Source organism: Aptenodytes patagonicus, chromosome 1 (assembly GCF_965638725.1).
Source record: "Aptenodytes patagonicus chromosome 1, bAptPat1.pri.cur, whole genome shotgun sequence".
NCBI lineage: Eukaryota > Metazoa > Chordata > Aves > Sphenisciformes > Spheniscidae > Aptenodytes > Aptenodytes patagonicus.
This window is the reverse complement of record NC_134949.1, coordinates 149,592,322-149,616,010: the sequence shown is the minus strand read 5'-3', so window position 1 is coordinate 149,616,010 and position 23,689 is coordinate 149,592,322.

Sequence of the window (23,689 nt, the reverse complement as noted above, 5' to 3'; positions counted from 1 at the left end):
TTTCACATACAAAGACTGAATCAACTGTCAGTCTTTGTCAGCTGCCAGACTTGCTTCTCACCATGAGCCTACAGGTAAACAGGAAGGAGTTTCAGTCTCACAACCTCAAAGCATGCAAAAAATATTGAATCAGACCTCCTAAAAACTAATGAGATTTGGTTTGCTTCCTAGGTAGTTATTTTTTTAAGAACAATCTTTCAGTTCAAATATAGCAGGTTAGAAATAGAACTTTTTTCCACTTCTCGATCCTTAAGACTACAAATATTTAAAATTTTACAACTTTTATTCACTACCATTTTTAAAGAACCTTTCCCTCTAAAACTAGGAAAAGGAACTTTCAGAACAAAAAAATCAGCATTTACTTTTGGCAAAAAAATATGAAATTTGACAGTCCTGGAGTATTATATGATATAATGAGTATAAGCAGTAATTAATCATAGAATCATAGAATCATAGAATAGTTTGGGTTGGAAGGGACCTCTAAAGGTCATCTAGTCCAAGCCCCCTGCCGTGGACAGGGACATCTTCAACTAGATCAGGTGGCTCAGAGCCCCATCCAACCTCACCTGGAATGTTTCCAGGGATGGGGCATCCACCACCTCTCTGGGAAACCTCTGCCAGTGTTCCACCACCCTCACCATAAAAAATTTCTTCCTTAAATCTAGTCTAAATCTACCCCCTTTAGTTTAAAGCCACTCCCCCTTGTCCTGTCGCAACAGGCCCTGCTAAAAAGTTTGCCCCCATCTTTTTTATAAGCCCCTTTTAAGTACTGAGAGGCTGCAATAAGGTCTCCCCAAAAGCCTTCTCCTCTCTAGGCTGAACAACCCCAACTCCCTCAGCCTTTCTTCACAGGAGAGGTGTTCCATCCCCCTGATCATTTTCGTGGCCCTTCTCTGGTCCCGCTCCAACAGGTCCGTCTCTTTCTTATGCTGAGGGCTCCAGAGCTGGACGCGGTACTCCAGGTGGGTCTCACCAGAGCAGAGTAGAGGGGCAGAATCACCTCCCTTGACCTGCTTGCTACGCTTCTTTGGATGCAGCCCAGGATACGACTGGCCTTCTGGGCTGTGAGCGCACATTGCTGGCCCCTGTCCAGCTTTTCATCCACCAGTACCCCAAGTCCTTCTCGGCAGGGCTGCTCTCAATCCCTTCATCCCCCAGCCTGTATTGAGACCGGGGGTTGCCCCGACCGAGGTGCAGGACCTTGCACTTGGCCTTGTTGAACCTCATGAGGCCCACTTTTGGAGCTTGTCCAGGTCCCTCTGGATGGCATCCCGTCCCTCTGGCATGTCGACCGCACCACTCAGCTTGGTGTCGTCTGCAAACTTGCTGAGGGTGCACTCCATCCCACTGTCCATGTCATTGATGAAGATATTAAACAGTACCAGTCCCAATACGGACCCCTGTGGGACGCCACTTGTCACCAGTCTCCATCTGGACATTGAGCCGTTGACCACTACCCTATGGATGTGACCATCTAGCCTCACCCATCGGACAGCCCACCCATCAAATCCATACCTCTCCAGTTTAGAGAGAAGGATGTTGTGGGGGACCGTGTCAAAGGCCTTACAGAGGTCCAGATAGGCAACATCTGTAGCCCTTCCCTTGTCCACTGATGTAGTCACTCCATCCTAGAAGGCCACTAGGTTAGTCAGGCAGGACTTGCCCTTGGTGAAGCCATGCTGGCTGTCTCGAATCACCTCCCTGTCCTCCCATGTGCCTTAGCATAGCTTCCAGGAGGATCTGTGCCATGATCTTCCCAGGCACAGACGTGAGACTGATGGGCCTGTAGTTCCCTGGGTCTTCCTTTTTTCCCTTTTTAAAAATGGAGGTTATGTTTCCCCTTTTCCAGTCAGTGGGAACTCCACCGGACTGCCACGACTTCTTAAATACGATGAGTAGTGGCTTAGCAACTTCATCCGCCAGTTCCTTCAGGATCCGTGGATGGATCTCATCAGGTCCCATGGACTTGTGCAACTTCAGGTGCCTTAGATGGTCTCAAACCTGATCTTCTCCCACAGTGGGAGGCTCTTCATTCTCCCAGTCCCTGCCTTTGTCCCTTCTGCGGCTTGGGATGTGTGGCTTGAGTACTTGCCAGTGAAGACTGAGGGAAAAAGTCATTGAGTACCTCCACCTTCTCCATATCCCAGGTAACCAGGTCTCCCATTTGATTCCGGAGAGGGCCCACATTTTCCCTTGTCTTCCCTTTATCCCTGACGTACCTATAGAAGCTTTTCTTGTTGCCCTTGACGTCCCTGGCCAGATTTAATCCTATCAGGGCTTTAGCTTTCCTAACCTGATCCCTGTCTGCTCCGACAATTTCTCTGTATTCTTCCCAGGCTACCTGTCCTTGCTTCCACACTCTGTAGCTTTCCTTTTTGTGGTTGAGTTTGTCCAGGAGCTCCTTGTTCATCCATGCAGGCCTCCTGGCGTTTTTGCCAGACTTCCTCTTTGCTGGGATGCATCGCTCCTGAGCTTGGAGGAGGTGATCCTTGAATATTACCCAGCTTTCTTGGGCCCCTCTTCCCTCCAGGGCTTTGTCCCATGGCACTCTACCAAGCAGATCCCTGAAGAGGCCAAAGTCTGCTCTCCTGAAGTCCAGGGTAGTGAGCTTGCTGTGCGCCCTAAGGATCTTGAACTCCACCATTTTGTGGTCCCTGCAGCCCAGGCTGCCCTTGAGCTTCACATTCCCCACCAGCCCCTCCTTGTTGGTGAGAACAAGGTCCAGCATAGCACCTCTCCTCGTTGGCTCCTCTACCACTTGGAGGAGGAAGTTGTCATCGACGCATTCCAGGAACTTCCCGGATTGCTTATGCCCTGCCGTGTTGTCCCTCCAACAGATATCGGGGTGGTTGAAGTCCCCCCATGAGGACCAGGGCCTGTGAGCGTGAGGCTGCTCCTATCTGTCTATAGAGGTCCTCATACGCTCGGTCGTCCTGGTCAAACTGCTGCTGTACAATATACTGTGGTATATCATAACATGATATAATGAAAAGAAAGTTATTTATTATTATTATTATTATTATTATTATTATTATTATTATTACTACTACTACTACTCCTACTACTACAAGGTAATCAATTTGATGGGACTCATTTGGCCATGTTAAAATTTCCTCAGAAAGCAATTAGGTGCTAAGAAAGCATCACTCTGAAGACTAATCACGTCTTTCAGAACGATTATGAGCAATGCTATGAATTTTTATAGACCAGTTTCCTTTGTGTGAAGTTCTAGCCCTCTGTAAGTCCATAGTCAGCTTCTTACTGAGCTCAGTAGGATCAGGAGGTCACCTTGCAAGTCCTCCCTGGAGCCGTCTCAAGCAGTCTATGAGTATTTGGGTTCCTGCCTTTGTTGGTAAGAATCTGCATTTTGACTATGTTCTCCTGGGAGACAGTGACATGACTTTTGTGTAAGACATTTTAGACTACTCTGGTAATATTTTAGACTTTTTTTTTTTTTAAAGTGATGTTAGAAAGCTCCTCAGTATATCTCCAGTGCAGAGATCTTCCTCTAGGGTGAATCTGCACCAGCCTTGAGGGCGATCTGAATGTGGCTATGGATCCTGGTGCCTGGAAGAAGCAGCTGCAGATGGGGATCTGATTTGCACAAGGCCCTGAGGTCTCCTCAGCCTCAGGACATACCAACCCCTTGCATAAAAATAAATGGTCTTGGGGAGCTGCACTAAGGCTAAATGTGGTTATTTATTAACAGCAACGTTCTTCCCAGAGAAGCAAAGATCAGATTCTCTTCTGCAGCTGAGGAGGGTCTGGGGTAATGCACAATTGCAGGCTAAATACAGGACCTGCTTTGGGTCCCTCTGATGGACCCAGCCTGGCAGTCAATGAACAGAGGAAGGCCTAACCACTGGAGGGCACGGCATGATGTTAGCTGTGACATGAAAACAAGCAAGAGAGGCAAGCTGTCATTGCACTCTTCCTAAAGGGTTGTTCATCTCAGCTTGAAGTGCATTGGGAGGCAAAGAGAGCTTGCACAGGTGGTAGTGGTGGTGGAGGGGTCTGTAAGCACAGTGATATGGGAGTGTGAACAGGGTGGTGGAGGGTGGGCAACCTCAAGAAAGAAGTCCTGTGCTTTGGGAGTGAGAAGATGGAAGGGTAAGTCTGTATGGAAAGAAGGAGGATCTGGGAGGGTTGGAGAAGGAAAGGAAGCTGGTAGGAGTGAGGGAGGCTGAGAGAACGAGTCCCAGAACTGTGGAAGGAGGCAAGCAGAATGGAGGGGAGGAAAGAGGGTCTGGTGGCATCCATCCTGTATCATAGCAGAGGGGAAGGAAAGGAGAAGAGTATTCTGGGAGACTTCTGCTTCTCTGTCATCTAGTACCAGGAAGTCTTGGGCAGGTCTCCAGGGCTCAGGCACTTGGTCCATTCTAGGCAGGCAAGATCACCATGGCATGAAGTGTCCCACAGCAAGGTGAGCTTTGCAGAGGGATGGAGGGAAGGCAGGCAACCAGTGAAAAGAAAGAGGATACCCCCGCCTCACAGTCAACCTGATATCTCCAAGCTCCCTACCACCCACCCACTCTCCAGAAAGAAGACATTCCTCTTAACTCTCCAGGGAATAAGAAGACAATCTTGGCCAATTACTTCTAAAGTTAGATTCAGTATCCAGATGTCCTAGGCCCATGAAGGGCTGGTATGGTGAGAAAGAAAACCTACCTAACAGTTTTTCCTTGCACAAGGAGGTGTGACTTGCTTCCTTGTCCAATGGCACAGCCTTCATAGGGTCAAAACATTTCCACTGATAGTTATGAATCCCCAAAACTGCAGATTCATGTAGTTTTGCCCAAGAGAAAATGAAGGGGAAAACCTCAAAGCCAAAAAGATTCATTTCAGTGTTTCCAAACTGACATATTTCCATTTCAGCATAGGAAATTTCTGTCATAGGAAATGAGTGCTGCCTAATTCGGTGGCAATGGTAATAGTACATGATATGGGTCTTTGCTTTGCTTGGGACAGGCCTTCCATTTACTGGGGGAGGATTTCAGTCACTGGACTGCAGCGTAGTTTGGGGTCAGGATCTCTCCAACTAGATCTGTTCTATCACATCCAGGGAAACCTCTTACTTTTTACATGGAGGTGAATGTCCCGGTTACACCCTAGAACCGAACTGTCTTAAGACGTTGAGACACTCAACATCTCCTCCCCCTCCAAACACACTCACACATGCCCCTTGGTTTCTATGCAAAACTGGAGGCATTCTCCAAACAAGACTCCTGGTATGTGTTTTTCTTGCAGTCTGAGCAAGAAGTCTGTGTGGAGGCAAAGTGGGAACAGGTGAGTGAGACCTTACTGCAAGCAAGGGATGCGAAAAAGTCGGGGGAAAAAAGAGAGGGAGAGTGATGACAGATGGCAGAGGGGAGTGAATACTCCATGATGTGCAAGGTGGGGGGGGAGAAGCAGGGGAGCAGGGAAAAGGGGAAAAAGCCCATAGGTAGGAGTAGGCAGGGGGCACAGCCTGCAGATCAGGAGTAACCGGGCTCATCAGATGCACTGTGGCATGCATCAAAGTGCAAGTCCAGATGCAGAATTTGTCATTCCTGTTCTATGTTGTATGAAATATTGAACTACTCTCTGTGCAGAAGAATCTGCAATCTGGCGACTGCTGACTGTTCCTGGGAGGGAGGTGATGCTTGTATTGAGAACCAAGAGGTGCCTCAGTTTCCTGCAGCTGAGACTAAAGCCCACTTTGTGAAGCACCAGAGCTCTGCTTCCACAACTCTGGCTGTCACCTCACAGCACCCCTGTGAATCTAGCGCTGACGTTTTTAGAAAAAAATTCCCAAATGAAAAGATGTATTTGGTCTGAAAATAAAATTTTCATCAGCTCAAAATAAAATACACATTTCTTGATTCACTGAAAATTCTTGAAATTTTTATCCCCGGTCCTCAGTATGCCAGGGATTTTAAGGTTTTGACCACCCTGTCATTGCAGTTTTGATCACTGCCTCCGCTGCAGACTGCAGTGAAGTACAGCAGTACACAAGCTCACTCTGAATAAAACCACCTGCACAGCACAAAGTGGCTAGAGCCTTAGCTTGAATTGACTCAGCTTCGAGAAAACTAATAACTGCTTTTGAAATCGTTTAGAAAACTGTGTGTTTGCTGACGGATTGCTGGTCTGACTAACCCCTACTAGGCAGATTTCAGTTTGATAATCCCGATACTCAGTCAGACTTTAAAGTTACTTCCCCTTGCTATTATTTCTATTTCAGGGTATGTTCCCCACATAAGTGGGTCTCCCTTAATTTTCCCAGGCAGTGTAAAGGGGCCATTACATAGGCAAAAAAGAAATAAAGCAGGGATCAGAATTTCTTCCTTTATATTTCATTATTGGAGGTATTGTTCCACCAGTCATAGAAAGTCCAATTCTGTTTGTCATTTGTCTTTGTTAAAGATATGTTTAAATTTCAGCCTAAGGACTGGATTCAGGACTGAGCACCTCAAGTGTTATTTCTGTGGGAGAAGGGTTGGAAGGAGGCAGGGTTGGAAGGAGGCAGGATCCAGACCTCGGTCCCTTGGGTTACTGCATTTTGCAGAGGGAACTTTCTCCCAGAGACAAGCAGAGTGATCAGAAGCTCAGGTAACTTAGGTTGGAGCAAAATGCACTCACTTGTTGCCATTCTCCAGGCACCTGCCTGAGCTGGGCCCCCAACATTAGACAGACACGACGCTCTCTGCTGACATGGCCACACACCCATTTCTCTGAAGCTGTCCCAAAGAGTGGGTCAGTTCAAGAGACAAATCTCTATGGTTCTGCAGAAGACAGTGGTCTGGTGGTCCCTCTACACTCTTATGGTTGAAGCAATTGAGTGTTACCCCAGAACTGAACTCTGTCTTGGTCCTCTGCCCCATAGTTCCTAGGAGATGCTAGTAAGACCACTTCAACCAAAGTTTTCCCTAAGTGGACATATTCTTGGGTCTCAATTTCTGGGACCATGCCTTGAAACACCTGGGGACTGACCAACTGAAGTCAGTGGGGGCAAGGCTTTGGTCAAAAAGTGTGTTACTAGGGACATATAGATTCCAGCAAAACTTCTGCTGGTGGTCATCAAGGTTGTTTGGTTACCTTAACAAACAGCAAGGCTTGTTTTCTGCCAGACCTCAGCTAACCCAGACACTTGAGTGACTAGTGGGCAGTCTGGCAGGAAACCAACGCTTCCTGTCTGCCTGTTCCCTGATTAACCAAGCTCGTGGATATATCACAGAATGGTTTAGGTTGGAAGGGGCCTTTAAAGATCATCTAGTCCAACCCCAAATGAAGGATGCGCAAGTGGGAAAGCCTTTCTTCAGGCTGCCCAGCTTCCTAGCTCCTTATAACCATGCTCTCTAACTCTTGGACAAAACAGGCAGGAAAATGGCCAGCTCCTGCAAAAGTCAATACACTCATCTTACGGAAGCAAAGTATTTTTCTGTGGTTAAAAATAATAGCTTTTTAATGCTTTGGGGTTGTTTTTGCTTTTTGTTTCTAACAGCTAAAGCGTTTCAGTTTTGTTTTGCACCTATTTGGAAAGTGGGATTTTTTGGTTCTGTTGCCCAGATGTAGGATGTGACAAATTGGAACATGCCGAGTAGATGTTTTGGAGCAGCCGTCAGCTCTAGAGCAGCGGTTGCTAAAAAACGAGGCTGTGGCTGTCTTATACAGGATGGTGGGATCCCTGTAGGTTTTTGTTGGGTTTTTTTTTTCCCTCTGTCCCCTGCTTGCATCACACAGCTGCTGGAAAAATATATTCACCCATGTTTGGGTAAGCAGATGCTGTCAAGTCTTGACTGCCACCAAAAATCCCTTGAAGACACGTGTACTTCTACCCCCAACACTAGGTGTGCAAGAAAAAAGCCTGCCTACTAAACAAGAAGGGAAAACAAAAGGTGAGAGAGTTATCAGCTGGCCAGCACCAGTGATTCCACCTGCTGAGGCAGGGAGACGGTGATCCAGGCCTTTAACAGGACTCAGGATTAGGTCCACCTGGGAGGGGGGAGAGCCTCTTTCTTTTGTTTCTTTCATTGTAAAAAGGTTGTTTTTCAGACGTTATGTAAGACGCCCTATTTGTCTCTAACTTCTCACTGATTACAAACGGATTACAGGAAGGAAGCACTCCACCCAGTTTCTTAATTTATCACGCACCCTTGCTTAAAGGTGTCATCCGTGTCTCAACAGAAAACTGTTTTTTCCCCTTCTTTTTAAGAAAAAGAAGAAGAGGAAAAAAAGCAGATGATCTTACTGCTCATTAATTATTAATTGTATGGCAGTTACACCCAGAAAAGCTTTTGATTTTTCCAGCTGCACATTTGCTAAGAAATCCTTTCAGCAAGATACAAAAAGATTTAGTGTTATTTCTTGCAGAAAGGAAATGGCATGTGAGAGAGAGAGAAGTTAGATGGTGCATGTTTCCAAAGGGCTCTGTATTGCAGCTCAAATCAGAACCCTGGATCCTACTCCTATGATACAAGCATCAGTCAGTGCTTTCAATCTTGTAATTATTCCTGCAGACCATCAGATAAAAAAAGTGAGGGTCAAATTGCGTTCCCAGTTCTAACAAGGTGGGAGTAAAACCATTGGAGCTCCTGGAATGATTCCACGCTTACTGCCATCCTCATGCGGCTACAGCTTTGCTCCTTACATCCTCGTTGCTTTTGCTTCCAAGGCTGTGCATGCAAAACACTCCCACTCAGGGCAGAGAAGGTACTTCGGGGTGACTCAGGGAAGAACCCAGTTCACACATGGCTCTTGGGATGCTCAGGGGGTGCAGGGAGCCAGCTAAGAGGGAGTGCAAGGGGTGCAGCACCTCTGGACATGCAGTGAGCACCGAGGGCAGTGGGGAGGGGAAAGAAGCAAGGAAGGAAGCAGGATGGCTCAGGAGGCCTTTACGGGAGTGCCCAGGCAGCTGGGGAGGAGAGCTGCCCAGGGCGCTTGCTGTGGCAGGTGTCCTCTCAGCTGCAGCTTTCCAGGGGAGCAGCGGCCTCACATGCAAACCTGCTGGCTTGGACGCCCGCAGCGCTCCAGCTGCGGCACGACTCAGGCTCCCACTGGGCGCAGCTGAGGCCCACGGAGCCGCTTTTGTGGCTGGTGCTCCTTGGCAGCGGACACGGACCTAGGGCTAAACTTTGGGCAGCAGGTGAGGCTGTAAGGCCAGTGCCCGGAGGGAGGAGAGATGCAAAGCACCAGGTTGATTTTCTGCTGTGCTATGCTTTGCCATATACTTCAGATACTAGGGGCTACAGAACATGTTGGGCCATGCCCATAAACGGCTGATAAAAGCACCGACACCATTAGAAAATGTACATACAATGTGTTAACACTGAATGGATCAACAATGCAAATACTGATTGCAAAGAGGAAACCAAATTTACATAGACAGATTAAAGCTAATCTGTGGGTCTTTCTGCCATTCAGTTTTTAACTGCAGGCTCTGTCAACTCATCTGTACTTACCCTTGACCCAGGCAACAATGAATTTTGCTCTCAGTCCAGATATTTCTTTGCTGAATGTTTATTGTATTGTCTTTAGTCATTTCCTCTAACAATGCGAATGAGAAAGAAGCTTTAGAAGAATTTTTTTAAGCCCAAGAAATGTAGTCCAGCAGGGTGCAGGGCCCCTGCACTAATGTATACCTTGCATTTCTAATTCAGAGACATTCATATGCTGGAGCATTCTGATGCCAAGGAAGATTAGTTCCTTTCTTGCTATTCACACTGAGCTGTACTTAGTGCCAATAACTGTCTCCCAAAGAAGTTGCAATCATGTTCTGGCAGAGAGCAGCGTACACTCTTCTGTGGTTTTTGCAATCTAAGCTCTAAAATAGCAGTCTTCCCAGGTCCCAAATAAAACTGTAATGTGTATCTATTCCAGATTAAATATATTTTCAGTTCTGCAATTCTTCTCTCAGGAATTCTTGGCATATCTTCATTTCCATTGCATGTCTCAGGAATGCATCTGCAGATCTTCATTTGTGCCTTTTGTTGAAACTCTTTGCAGCACAATAATAAACAATGGGATCAAAGCGGAGACTGTTTAATGCCAGCAAAAGCTTATATAACCCCAAACAAACTCTTCAATATGGCAATATAGCCTAACTGGATTACTGTTATCACTGTATCAAGCATATAGCATATCATAAAAATCTTACACAAAACAAATTTGAAAGCACTAGTGCGCTTTTCGGTTTCCACAAATTGTGTACGAAGGGAAGTAAGAAGTTTTCAGTAAGAAGTTTTTGAATAATTGCGATGCCATTGCTAGTGAGGGGGGAGAAAGCACAAAAAGACCTGTGAGCCAAAGCAGCGCCTCTAAGGTAAGCAGTGTTTCTTAAGGAAAACATAGTTCAGGGCAGCAAACACATTAAAGTGAGCTGCTGTCTGCCACTCCTGCGCTGAAAAGTGCGGTGTATCTTCCTAAATGGAAGTAAAAAGTTGAAGAAGACGCACAGCAGAGGAGCAGTCCCGAACATCTCAAACGTTTGCAACGTCGAGTGACCGGTTGCTGGGCAGGGCCCAAGGCTGCTGTGTGTGGCCTGAACCGGAGCATGGCCTCTTTCTGCAGAAGGCAACAGCCGCAGGGTGACAGAGAGCGGGGACGAAGAGCCGGCTGTTTCCTGGAGGCGGCAGGCAACGTAGGCTCCCGTGCTGTACAACGAAGCACTGCTGGTCAGGTTAAGGGGTAATTTCATAGAGGGAGCCCAAGGCATCCAGCAGCTACAGGGGACCTGCCAGGAGCCTGGGCTGACAGGGAGGCGAGCAAGCAGAGGGCTGGCAGGGCAGAGTGCAGCGTTCGCTCTTGGGCACCTCCCCTGTTTTGTTAGCTAATGCTGCCACAGCGGTAGGGTGGATTTGGTGATCTCTTCTGAAATTACTCTTCTAGATAAGAATAGAAGACTTTTTTTTATGAAAGAAGGCCAAATGGGTAAAGAATAAACCCATTTTATTTCTTTTTAAAATTTATGTATTACATATATTTAAGGAGCAAGTTCCCTTACGTGTCAGAAACCTTTTAACTTCTTCAGTTTCATCTAAGTAAATACTATGTATTTTCATCCATAAGTATTTTTTTCTTTAAAAGTTATTTTCTGCAGTGTTTAGTATGTCTCCCAGTTGCAACAGCAATTTAGACATTTGTACATAATGCATCAGGAAAGGATGTTCTCTCAGGTACTCCAAATAGCTGTTCCACCAAATAAATGTTTCCATTAATGTATGTTTTCACCCCCACTCAATTATTATTCCCCTGTATTCTCCCAGTCTCATCTTCTCTTGTCACCCCGGATTCAGTCCAGTTCTTGCTAACAGGATTCTGGTTAGAAGGTGCTCTACATGTTTAGATTCCTTAAATTTAGTGGGATTTAAACCTATGCTTTTTTTTTTTTTTTTTTTTTTTTGGATAAGGCATATTGTTCCAAATGGGGGTAAAAACCTGGTTGTTTGCACAGGAAGGGATGCACTTCATTGGTCCTGGTTTGCATCACCAGGCACCAGTGCTGCAGGCAGCACTGCAAGGTGCCTTTTCCCCTCTCTCCCACCTGTGACCAGAGCATTTGCGGCTTTGCAGCTTGCAAAATGGAATGGTGGCGGGGGGAAACACGCAGCCCCAGCACCAGCCTATTCTGGGGTCTTGCCAGTTAGTGTGCTGGTGGGGAAGCACTTGCTAACACAGCTGCCAGGAATACCTTTGCAGCACCTACCTTGCCTTATGCTAGAGGTGGGCAATCAGCCTAAAGACAACCTCTGCTTTTAGCCCACCCAGCCGCTTGTTTTCAGCGAGCAGCTCAGCCTTACTGATTCCCGTCACCCCCGTGAAGGTGGGGGTGGTCACTGCTTGCTGCTTCCCACCCCACAGCCTGCCATGACGGCAACCGGAGGAGAGGGGTGGGAGGAATTTGGAGGCTGAAAGGCACCTTCCCTGCGTGAACACAGTGAGGATCCCTCCCTCCCTCCCTGGGTTTCCTCCCTGTGCATTATGTGGGGTTTCACTTTTTCATCCCTCCTCCCAAGAGGACCCACTCACCACCTCAGAAAAACTAATGTTGCACCTGCCATGGCTCCTGCTGTTGCAAAGTTAGCGAGGTGTGAAGCGAGTCTCGGGCCAGCATGAGAGGAGACAGGTAACACTGCCTCTCGGTGACTTCTGCCGTGATGCCAAGCTCCTGAAGCAATGAACGCAGGTGTCCTCAATTATTTGACGGGCACTGAAATCCTCCCGCAGGCTGTATGCTGTCACACACAAATATTACAGGCCTGATGGCAGCAGCCAAATGCCAGCTTGAACTCCCTTGCCCCTTCACTGAAGGCAAGGGAGCAGGTCACCGAGCGGGGCTCACAGCTCCTTGACCGGCAGCAAGTGTGGGAACATTTACTGTAGCTGCAGTAAAATACACCCATGAGTGAGCAAATGAATCTGAGGATGTTTGGAGGAAGGCCCCAGCATTTTTTTTGTAGCTCTAATGGAGACACTGAAAGCAGCAATAGCTATCCCAGTTGAGGTGGCCAACCTGCTGGACCTCTATGAGCCGCTTCTTTTCCTACATGACCTGGACTCCTTTGGGGAAGCTCGATCCACTGGCAGAGAAACAAGCCTGTTTGGCCGAGACTAAAAATTCAGTCCAAAAGCATCTGCAGCAGCATTTTCCTTGGTCCTCACTGACCAATCCAGCACTGAACAAACTCCTAAGAAGCAGCTGGGAGCCAAATGAGAAAAGGGAAAATTAGAAAAAATATATAATTCATTTCCAGGAATTCTTTGTTTCCTATGTAGTCTGGCACTATGGCTTTGTGAAAAGAAAAGGCCCCTGATAGGACCTAAAGCAAACTTTTCTCTGGGTTTGATTTCTTTTTCCCCATCTAATGTTGAAGTATCTTTAACCTTAACTTTAAGGCCTTGGTGGGAAGTTTAAGGATTTTGATTTTGAACTTACAGTGGCAGCTAGACAACAGGTAGATTTTCAAGTCTCTGAGCACGTATAAGCCTCCAGAAGATCAAAATATTTTGTGTTTCCCCAGTTCCCACAGCATGAACTAATTTGTACTGGATTTCCTATCCTACAGATTCCTCCTGCTCCACCTCAGATATGGGGGATATTATTCACCTTCCTTGTCAACTCCCACACACATAGATGAGGGGCAGCCTCAACTTTTATTAATATGCAGTGACCTGTTTGCAATTTCTGACTCTAGAAACATAGCTGCAAATGTGAGAGGCTGAGTCTTTAACGAGCCTGTGGCTGGGAACGATAAGGGATACTTCCTGTAGGTTTCAGCTCCATCTATTGTTTTTCGTAACAATGGGGAAAAATGAAATGTGTTTTCTAAATCAGCACAGTTAGTTTGCATTCCCTAATGAGGAAGCATTAGGGAATACCAAAACTTATAATGGAGAAAGAATTTGAGCAAACAGGATAAAAATTAAGGCTAGTACATCAGTAATTGCAGCTCATTGAGCTACATCGAATGCATTTAAATTTAATTGTTCGGTAGGCCTATTTTCTTCATCACACATGTAGAAACCTCGATTGACACCACCTTTCTCCCCCATATGAAGGAATGCACCTTCATGAGCATGAAACCCTTGCTCCCACATGCAGCAAGTTCGTCCTTCACCGCAGAAGCCCCCAGATCCCCCCCCCCCTTTCTAGATGAGCTGTGCTGTCCCTTCCCTAACAGCAACAGCTGGCACCACAAACATCCTCCTGCTCCTGCCAGAACAAGCAGGAACAAACAATTGCTGTCCCAGGGAAGGGAAGAGAAGCAGCAGGAGGGATGGCTAACCCGGCCCCTGTTCCAAGTGCCTGCAACGCTTCTCTGTTGTTGTAACTTATGCCAGGTCAGCTTCAGGAAAATAAAATTCGCTGATTTCCAAGTCTTTGCCCCTTATGCCCCCTCTCCCTAGCTTCTTTCCCTTCAACAGGCTCTGGCTGGATGCAATGCGGGGCTCTGTCCTGGCAAATACATTTTCAAACTGCTGCAGGGCACGCACTGCCCCACTGACCCAATGCAAAACTGAAGCATGCCACTCCCAGGGCAGCTAGGACTGCGACTCGGGGAGCCTGAGAGGTCTTCAAGGACCTGTCCGTCCTCTGCTTTGACTGTCAGATGCAACAGAACCTAGGGAGCTTTGACCACCGGCGGGGACCTGCCACCTCTTGGCCAAAGCCCAGACACAGGCTAGCACTGAACTGCAGGTGTGCAGGAGCAATTGCAACCGAAACACTTCCCTCGGCCTCCTCTTCACTGCCACCATTACTTTACTTGACTCAGACTTGGCCAGTTGTACAAAATGGTCAGATTAGCAATGAACAATTTTCTTAGGCTCAGATATAGCTTGTAGCTACCTTCACCCTTGTCTTGTTAGCTAAAATACCATTTCCTTTTCATCTTCCTCTACCCTGTCAGGCCAGATAAGTGTGGGTTTAAAGCTCAAGTGCTAATCAACTGACACTGCAACACTTTTGTGGATAAGAATCACATTAGCTTTGTAAAAGCTGCCAACCCTTGTTGTCTAGATTTCTGTCCTTGAAGAGAGAGGCATGGCCCGGAGGGTGGTCTGTCCCATCTCTCTGAAATAGCTGTCCTGGAATAAAATGAAATCTCTTTCTAGAAGTGCCCATGTCTCCCCAGTTGACAAGATTAACCCAGACACCTACATTTTAGACTGTTTAATTTACATGATCTGAATCCCCATCCTTTGTGACTTACTCCAGCAAGGCAAGCCTTAACTCATGGGTATTTTAATGAGTTAAACGCATTACTGCCACTGCTGAGCATATATTCATGCTGAGCATGTAGCTTCCCAAAACTGGCCTTGGTATACTCAGTATATGAAACTAAATTATCTTAGAGTGAAGCTTAGATGAAATCTGATAACAGACGAGTATAAAAGTGATTTTCTCCTCCTCCCCCCCCCCCCCCCCCCGTCATTTCTCATAAAGGGATATAACTATTTCATTTCTGTGGGTGTACAGGTTAGAACAACTGAAAACATGAGTCTGAGTTAGTACCAGTTGGTGCAACTGACGCTCTAGCAGATTAAGTCTAGGGTATTGCTAGCTATGCATGCAGATCTTTCAAATTAAATGTGGCAGAATTAGAGCATGGAACCAGAAAGTATATAATATACTGTATTTTTATTCATTAACACTTTTACCTGGAGATCCTACTGCCAGTCTCATGCATCTAGAAATCCTAAATGTGAGAAATACTAAAAGATTGTTTTAAAAATCAGATTATTTCTTAAATACTTGCTTTATGGGTTGTCGTTCACTGAGATTCATATCTTCAAACCTTTTTCTGCAACTATGGGGATGAAAATCTTTCTCTTAAGAGCAAAAAAAGGGGAAGAAGAAAGTTCAAATTATAATTAAAAGGAACCAATTAATGCAATTAAAAAAGGATCTGAGGTGATCTGGAGTTGAACCTAAACCAGTTTCATTTATGCCCAAAAAATTTCCCTCCAGGGAAAAGAGAGAAATCCAGCATCATCAGCCATTTCGAATATGACCAGGTGGAAGAATCCCAGGCAGCTGCACTGACACAGGAGCAGTCACGCTGCTGGTGCAAGATGTAGGTGAATCCTTCTCTGAAGGATATTGTTGCAACTGCAGCATGGAGATATAGGCTGCTAGCTAAATGTTTCCAGATCAACAGGAAAAGCCAAAAGGAAGGCGAGCATTTATTAAATGTAAAATGACATTTTTAAAAGTAGTTTGGAATGTCAAACTTGTGAAAACTAGGAGATAACAGTATGAAAATCGCTCCCCCTCTGCACAAACATTGTGAGAAAGTTTGCTTTTTAACTACATAATCATATTCCCCCTTTTCTCTTGTACATCTGCCTCAGTTGGAGGGTGGCTATTGCTAGGCTACCTCGGCTTTACTCGCCTGTATGGATGTAAAGGACTACTAATGCCAATCATGCATGCTATAAAACCAGGTTTTGTTGATACTGTTCATCCAAGCAGGAGCTGAGTTTATGCAGTCCCAGCACCACAACCCCATTTCTTTTGTGTCTGCACATTAGCACAGCCACAGTTCTGGGTCAGTATTTATGGATAACCAGACTCAAACATTTGCAAGGGGATGAGCCTGGAGTACACTTGACCTCACCTGTGCCCCATCCTTCTGAAACCCGGAGAAGGGAGGGACACTGGGATAAAGGCATGGGGACTTGGCTACGCCTGTGTCTGACCATGGGCTGGTGTTTGGGTGCATCTGGCCTCGAGCGCAAGTCCAACTGTAGACAAAATGCAAAAAACTTGCCCAGCAATTGCCATCACGCATGTAGGATTTGGAAGTTGTAGTGATGCATAGCTACCCACCAGGTGGTGCCATGCAAGCACAAGAGTTACCATCACTGGTTTACAGTGGTACCTCCAGCAAGGACCTTGTGCTCCTCCAAACTCTGTAGAAATCTGAGTTATTCCACATATAAGCACTCTTTTTTTGTTGTAGTAGAAATCAACCCTAGGAGGTAATTCTTGCAACTGTGTTGCTACCCTGCTCTTTGGAGCTGTATTCTATTTTTCAAGAAACACTGTAAAGTAAACATGAAGGAAAGAACAAGAAAGAAATTCTTGATATAATTCATACATTTTTTGACACTATCTCCATTGACTTTTCTTTCCCTCGGTGTTGAAGAGCATGTATTCAGTCCTGAGATAAAAGTTTCAGCTGATGTTTCAGTGTCAAAAAGATTGTGCTTATCAGCAATGAGCAGGAAAACTGGTGTTATAATGATGAAAAAGTTTTGCATTTTGTTCAGCAGATTTCAAGACTGACAGCACACAGTTTGGCATGGAAATATGTGTATCTGCTGTCCTAGAGTGGGAGATGAGCTCTGACATCCAGTAATACTCTCTGTTTCTTCCGCTTGTCCTCACAATTTCTTTTACTAGCATGCCCTTTCCCCTACACATATCTTAACAATCTTTTTTAGACAGTAAGAAACTGAAAAGAAGGTTATCTTCATCCCATGGCCTTCCATCTCCTTCCTGAACTCCCTAAGAAGGACAGTTTACTCATCTATACCAAGCATTTGACTTCCTTTTGTCCTTTTTCCATTTGACTCATTCCTGCCAAGGTATCTACTGTGTCTGACTTCCCCTTCTGGATAAAGATCATCTGCAGGGCTGAGGAGCTGCAAACAGCAGGAAAATCTGGCACTTTTGGAGGCAGAAGATAAATAATGCAGTATGGGCAGAAGGTGAGAAGAGATTCTCCATACATTCCATTTTTGGGGGGCTCTTTAGGCTGTTTGGTGCTTTGATGCAAGTGAGAGGAAGAGAGTTGGGAAAAAAAATTGCTGAGTCCTGATAGCTTCGCCCAGGTAGCCCTGAAGTATAATTCAAAAAGCTTTAAAAAAATTATATGAAAAATCTTAAAGCCCAAGAAGCAATGGCCCACAATACAGTTATCAAAGTTCAGTACTGTCCAATGAACTACTTCAAAGTGAGCCAGTCCTGCTCGCAAACGCTACAAGGAGTCGGTCCTCATGCAAGTCATTGGGATAACATGAATATAGACATTTCAAAGTAGGATCCTAAAATGCCCAGCTGAGGGCTGACAGAGTTTCCAGATGTTGGAAGCAAAACACCTGCACCAGCCTCAGAGCTGCTGGGACACGCTCCCAGGCCTGGGGCTCAGCGCAGATGGCTTGGCTTCACGTCAGAGGAGATCCTTGGATGAAGGTGCCTGAGACTTGAGGACAGAGGGGCAAGTGCCCTCGTCTCAGCTAGATGGAGAGCTGCCTCGGGTTGAGCAGGATCATAGCAAGAGAGGCAGTGCTGAGTCAGTTTTGGATTCCTGAGGCTGAGGCAGTGGCACCTGCTGAAAACCCCCATTGTTAATTTCCAGGGAATTGCTGCCGAGACAGGGCAGGAAGAACGTGTTTAATGCCATGGCTTTGATGTATGACTGAAATGGCAAGTTTCTGACCCCCAAATGGAGGGTTGTAACTGAAAGCTCATTCCCATATTACTGTTCTTGTGACAGTAATAAAGCACCTGAAAACAACTCTGAAGAAAGGGACTTTTTTGCTCTGACTCAGACCAGGTGCCATAAGTCTTTTCATCTTAATGCCATGGCTTCATGCTGATTTTATGCTGAACTGTAACCTCATAAATACAACACAAGGCAAAAAATAGCATTTGTATTTCCTTTTGCTAGGCGTTCCTCACTAGTAAGGACCATAAGCAGTTTTTCAGCTGTTTCACAAACAGATTTTGAGAAATGGACTTTGCATCACCTGCACGAGAAGGCAGAAAAAAAGGAAGCACTGAATTGCAAATTATTCATCGCTTTCCTTTTCCCTTTCTTGTGTTTTAGCAACGGGGTCCTTGACCTCTACAGCTAGTTCACGACTTGTCTATAAATTACAGCCAGGACCTTGATTTACTACCAAGCCAGTTCAACATCCAGCAGTTAAAAACTTCAAGCCATCCTTATCTCTGAGCAGCTTCACTGGCACAGAACCAGTTTCAAGCTGTTTCAAGCAAGGACACATAACAATTTGACAAGCTCAATGTTCAATCAATTTATTTAAGGCAGGACTTATTTCCTACCATGTACATAGAAAAGGTTGTTTCCACCGCACATATATACATGAGGCAATAGAAAGCCAAGTCTATTGGCTTTCATTTTATGGCATGGCTGGGTCACATTCTCAATCCATAAATGAAACTGCACTTACACTGTCAACAAAGCTCTGTTTTCTCCTCATAGGATCTCATCAGAAACCAGACACTGTTAATTTTTACTTTGTTGTGCCTAGCTGAAGCTAAACCCATCTCCCTGTGCGGAACTGCCAAAAGTAAAAGCCATTTAAAGGGAGTCAGCCAGACTATACAGACCAGTACCTCGACTCCATTAAGACTTTTATATTGAGATGGCTTTGGTAAGGCAGCTGTTATTGCACAGAAGATTTAGTCCAAATCATATCCCTACACTTGCCTGTGAACGGTGAGGTAGTGATAAATAAATAAAAAAGAAAAAAGCTCCTTTGATGAGAAGTGGAAAAGCTCTACATTGTTCAGATTAGACCTTTTACCTGTGTGTAACTTGAGCTATGTCACCACCTAGGAAGACACTTTAATATCTAAAACAAGCGATATGAAGCTCATTTGCATGCTCACGTCAGTAATATCCTTAGCAATATTTTTAGTGCACTGAAGTATCAAGTAGCACATTGAAACTTCGTATTGAAATACAAATAAGCCCCATTGTTATCAACTAACATTTCTGTTATGGTCTAACCACTGCCTGTAGAGAGAGGTATTTCAAAATTGTCTGCCTTTATCCACTCCTGAAAGCAGTAAGTCCATACCACATTACAAAAAGTCATTATCTTTGTGGCTGTGTGAAGTAAGTGCAAATAAGGGTGATATTCTCAACTTTCAAGGCTTCTACCTGCTCCAATCTTTCCTACCTCAGTACAGCTGTAGACTCCTCTCTCTTCTCTAATGTGAAAGTCCTTTTTTTTACATTCTGTTCTGAAAAGTTCAGGCACAGCCACAAGAGAACAATGTGCTTCCTGAAAAAGACTCGTGCAGAAATCAACTTTTTTTGTCCTAAGGAACAAAATGGTGAGCGGCAGAGCGAGCCTCCTTCTCCAGAGATGATCAGAAAGAGTTCTAAGGTTTCTGGGAAGTTCAGGCACTTTCAAGATTTGGGTTTGGTCTGAGTCAGAACAAAACTAAACACACACAAACTTTTTTTTTTTTAATTTCTCACAAACCAAAGATTCCAAGAAATTGAGATGTTTCCTTAGATAAAACACACCTTGGGTGCTGCCTCTGTTCCAGGAGGTTGATGTTTCCGAAAGTTTCATGTTTATTTGGTGCAGCAAACCCTCAAGGATTTTACTGAGTTACTGAGTATGCCCATTGCCTGCTGCACAGACAAATACACTGAAGCCTCCGCTCCCAGCACAGGCTCCTCGGGCCATGGCCACGCTGGCCCCTGCCAGACCCTAAAGCTTTTTCACGCTGCTGGCCCCACGCTCCAGGACCCCGAGAGCCCCAGTTGGGACCCAGCGACTTTGTTGGTAATGCAGTATGTTTCCAAGAAAACACTTTAGGTAAAACAGCAGCATTTCTCAGTGATACTCGCAGGAAAAGTTCAGACCAGCTCTGCTGCTGAGCCCCCATTCTCCATAGGCCCCAAGTGCAGCCCCCGGCTCTGCCACCCTTCCCCGCTCCTCGGGGCCCAGGCTGTCCCTGCTCAGGCCAGCCCTGCTGCAGCCCGTCTGGGTAACCTGGGATCACACGGCTGGGAAAGAGCCAGGCCAGAAAGAGCTGGGAGTATCACTAGGGCAGCCTTACATCTCCCATTTTCTTGGGAACCGCATTTGTGCCCAGATCCTCAGCCTCAGTCCTTGCCTGAGCTGCAGCCTGCAGTCTGTCTGTGCCCACCCTCGTACCTGCTGACCATCACCTACTGCACCCTGCCGGACTTCACACCAGCCCCATCACTGTGGCCTCGCCGGGTGGTTGCAGGGCTCTGGGCTGGCCCTGGTCACCATCCCCATCCCATCCCTGCTGCCTCACTGGGTGCTGCTGGGTGGACCCTGGTTGGGGAGGGCATGGCCCTGCCGGCCTCATGGCCACCCTTGGCTCCTGGCTCGCGCCCATGGGGCAGCCCGCCCTCACAGCCCCTGTGACATCCTTATGGGACAGTGAAAGCAAAAAGGGCACTCTTCTGCTCACTTCTCAGCTACTCTAATTTGTGTACATACTTGGTTTTATGGCTCCAGTAATTTCCTAAATAAAAGTCAGGGCACAAGACTGAGAAAAAAATCAGAATACAGCTACTATGTGTGTGTGTGTGTGAAGATGCAAGCGCTTGATCAAAAAAGCACAACTGAACAGAAAAGGAAGTATTTTGGAGATTTCTCGTTAGGAGTTATCCTTTCAGTAGAGAGGTACAGGTATCAGGCTATGATGTTGAACTCCCTGGCCATGGCGTCATATCAAACAGAAATGGAGAGGAAAAGCTATGACTTCAGCCTCTGCTTTAATCTTTTAATGGGACTTCCTACAGAAGATATCAATTCCCTTACATAACATGTCATCCTTCTCAAAATGTCATATAGAAACTGGTGAAAACCACTGTACTTTTCCAGTGGCTCCCTGGGGTTTATCCTAAGCAGTCAAGTAATTGCGCTACGAGGAAAACAGTGGAGGGAAGACAGAAACCAGACTTTTTCACACTAACTGTTCCACAGGGGGAAAAAAGCCACAAAAACCCCCCACTTCTGTAATAGCCTTTCTCTGTGGAAAGAACCTTTTGTCTCATTATAATTGATTGACTTTACTTGAAATATTTGAAAAGCTCTATATATTGCCAATCTGAGTATTCATAAGCTCTGAATGCATTAAGTGAGTATTAATTTGATGACATCTTCACCAGCTTTGCACAAATGTGTAGACACCTCTTCACAGTGTCTAAAGTCAGAGATGCCTGTCCAGGACAGTGAAAGCTTTCTGCAGAAAAGTCCATTTTCTCCCCATGTTTACCAGCTGGCCACAGTGCATCGACACCAGTCCAGGTCACCTTCATCCGCTCCACTGTCCCTCCAGCATCCACATCTCACCCACCTTCCCTCACTCTCACCACACCAGTTTCACTTCCCCTCTCGGCAGCTCGTTGAACGCAAGTGCATGCAGATGGACAACAGCAGTCCCTCTCCCTGCAGCAAACCCATGAAGCACAAGTAAAATCAACCGAGCAGCTATCTGACTTTTGGTTTTTGTTGTTATGCAATCCCCATCCTACTCACGTCTGCTGTTGTGGGCACCTCGCCCTCGTTTCACACTAGCAGGTCTTTGGAAAGGGATGCTGAGTAAAATGTTTCTTTATGAAGCCTAAAGGATTTCAGAAGGCAAAATCTGACTTGGGCTCTTAAATTATGTAAGCAGTTCTGAAAACTTCAGCCTTTTCCTGATATGGATACATGTATGTAAAGTACTTGGCATCATAAAACACGAGTGGAAATACACAACTGGTCAAGAGGTAAATACATAGTTAGCCAAATAAATTAACTAGATCAGTAGTTATATCACTGAAACCCTGTTTTCAGAAAAGAGCTGTTGCCTTAAACAGGGAAGATTTTCACGCCTTTATTTAACCATGGTCAGGCCTGAATTCCATACAGACATTTTCAGTAAAATATGGCTTGTTATAATACTCAGTTCAACACGGGTTTACATAATTATATAATTAATATAGCAAAATAAAAGCACATTACTTATAATCCATGGGGGATTTATAAATCAAATATTCGTCTGGGATGTTTTACTCTTCTGGAATTTGTCTCACTGACAGGCAAAGTAAAGGTAGACAAAAACCTGGATTTAGCCTTGTATAAGTGAAAATACAATATAAGAAATAGCAATCACAGTTTCACAAAACAAATAGGGCTGGATGGGGTCTTATTTGTTCATATCCCTTCCCTATGGCAAAATCAGTTCAATTTCTGACATAAAATGTTTATCTAATGTCTTCTTAGAGAGAATGATGGAGAGTTTAATTTCCTCAGGCAATTTGTTCAAGTGCCACCTTTAAATTAGAAAAAATAAAAAAAATCTTCCAGACGTGACTCTTCTTTACTCAGTCTGGAGCCTGGGACTCCTGTCTTACCCACCCTGGACACAGAGAATGAGCTCCTTCCTACACAAGCCCTCCGAACACTCTCCTTCTCCAGGCTAGACAAACCCAATCTCTTCAAACTACAAAGACTGAACAAATACGACCACAAATCAAACACTCCTGTCAGTCAAACAAACTGCAAAAAGAGTTACATCTGCTCCTAATGACTTTATAAATTCTTAATAAAGAAATTGTTTTCTTACCTGATTTTTTAACACACATTGTATTTCTTCATTCTTTTCTCACTGAATGCATTTCTGCTGTAGGATGCCAATAAAAACATGTGTTATACTGTAACACCTACTTCCTCTTTTCATTTCTTTTAATCACTGACAAAGCTATTTTAGAGTATTTGCTAAAAGGATACATATTTTTTCCCCAATTAAAAAATCTATTTTTGGAAGATGCGCCCATTACTCATGGAGCACCGTATGGCTGTTTCATTCACCTTGCATCACAAATGCTGGAGTCACCGCCAGAGGTATTTTTCCAGAACAGACATATGGCTTTGCAATGCTGACATGCCAACGTATGTCCACCTTCTATTTAAAGCAAGGAAAGCTGCAAAGAGCTTCTTAAAATGTTAAGTGCAATCCAAGTAGAAGATGAACACAAGTATGAGGGAAGCAATATGTTTTTCTCCGTGTTACCAGCCTGATCTGTCTCTGTCATTCACCCATACGATTAATTTTCCATAGTGGAAAAAATAGGTAACCTGTTTCAATAGTGCTATTCATTTGAGATGATTAGCCACATGAGGATGTCCTAAACTGTACCAAGGCTCATGCTCTGCAGCTGGTCAGACAGACGTCCAGTGCAACTGTCATAGTCATCACATTAGGTAATGCCAACAGTGGCTACAGGATCCTTAGCAGACCTCTGTTGTCCCTGTAAAATCCATTCCTATGCTAAGGCTTCTTCCTAAAAGATAGCTTTTGCATTTGTTTTCCTCTTTTGTTAAGCCAGAGAACTTGTCTGCATTAGCGGCAGCGCCCCATGCTAATCACATCCAGTAAGAATCACTCCTGACTGGTGTGAACATCTGAGACTGGGAA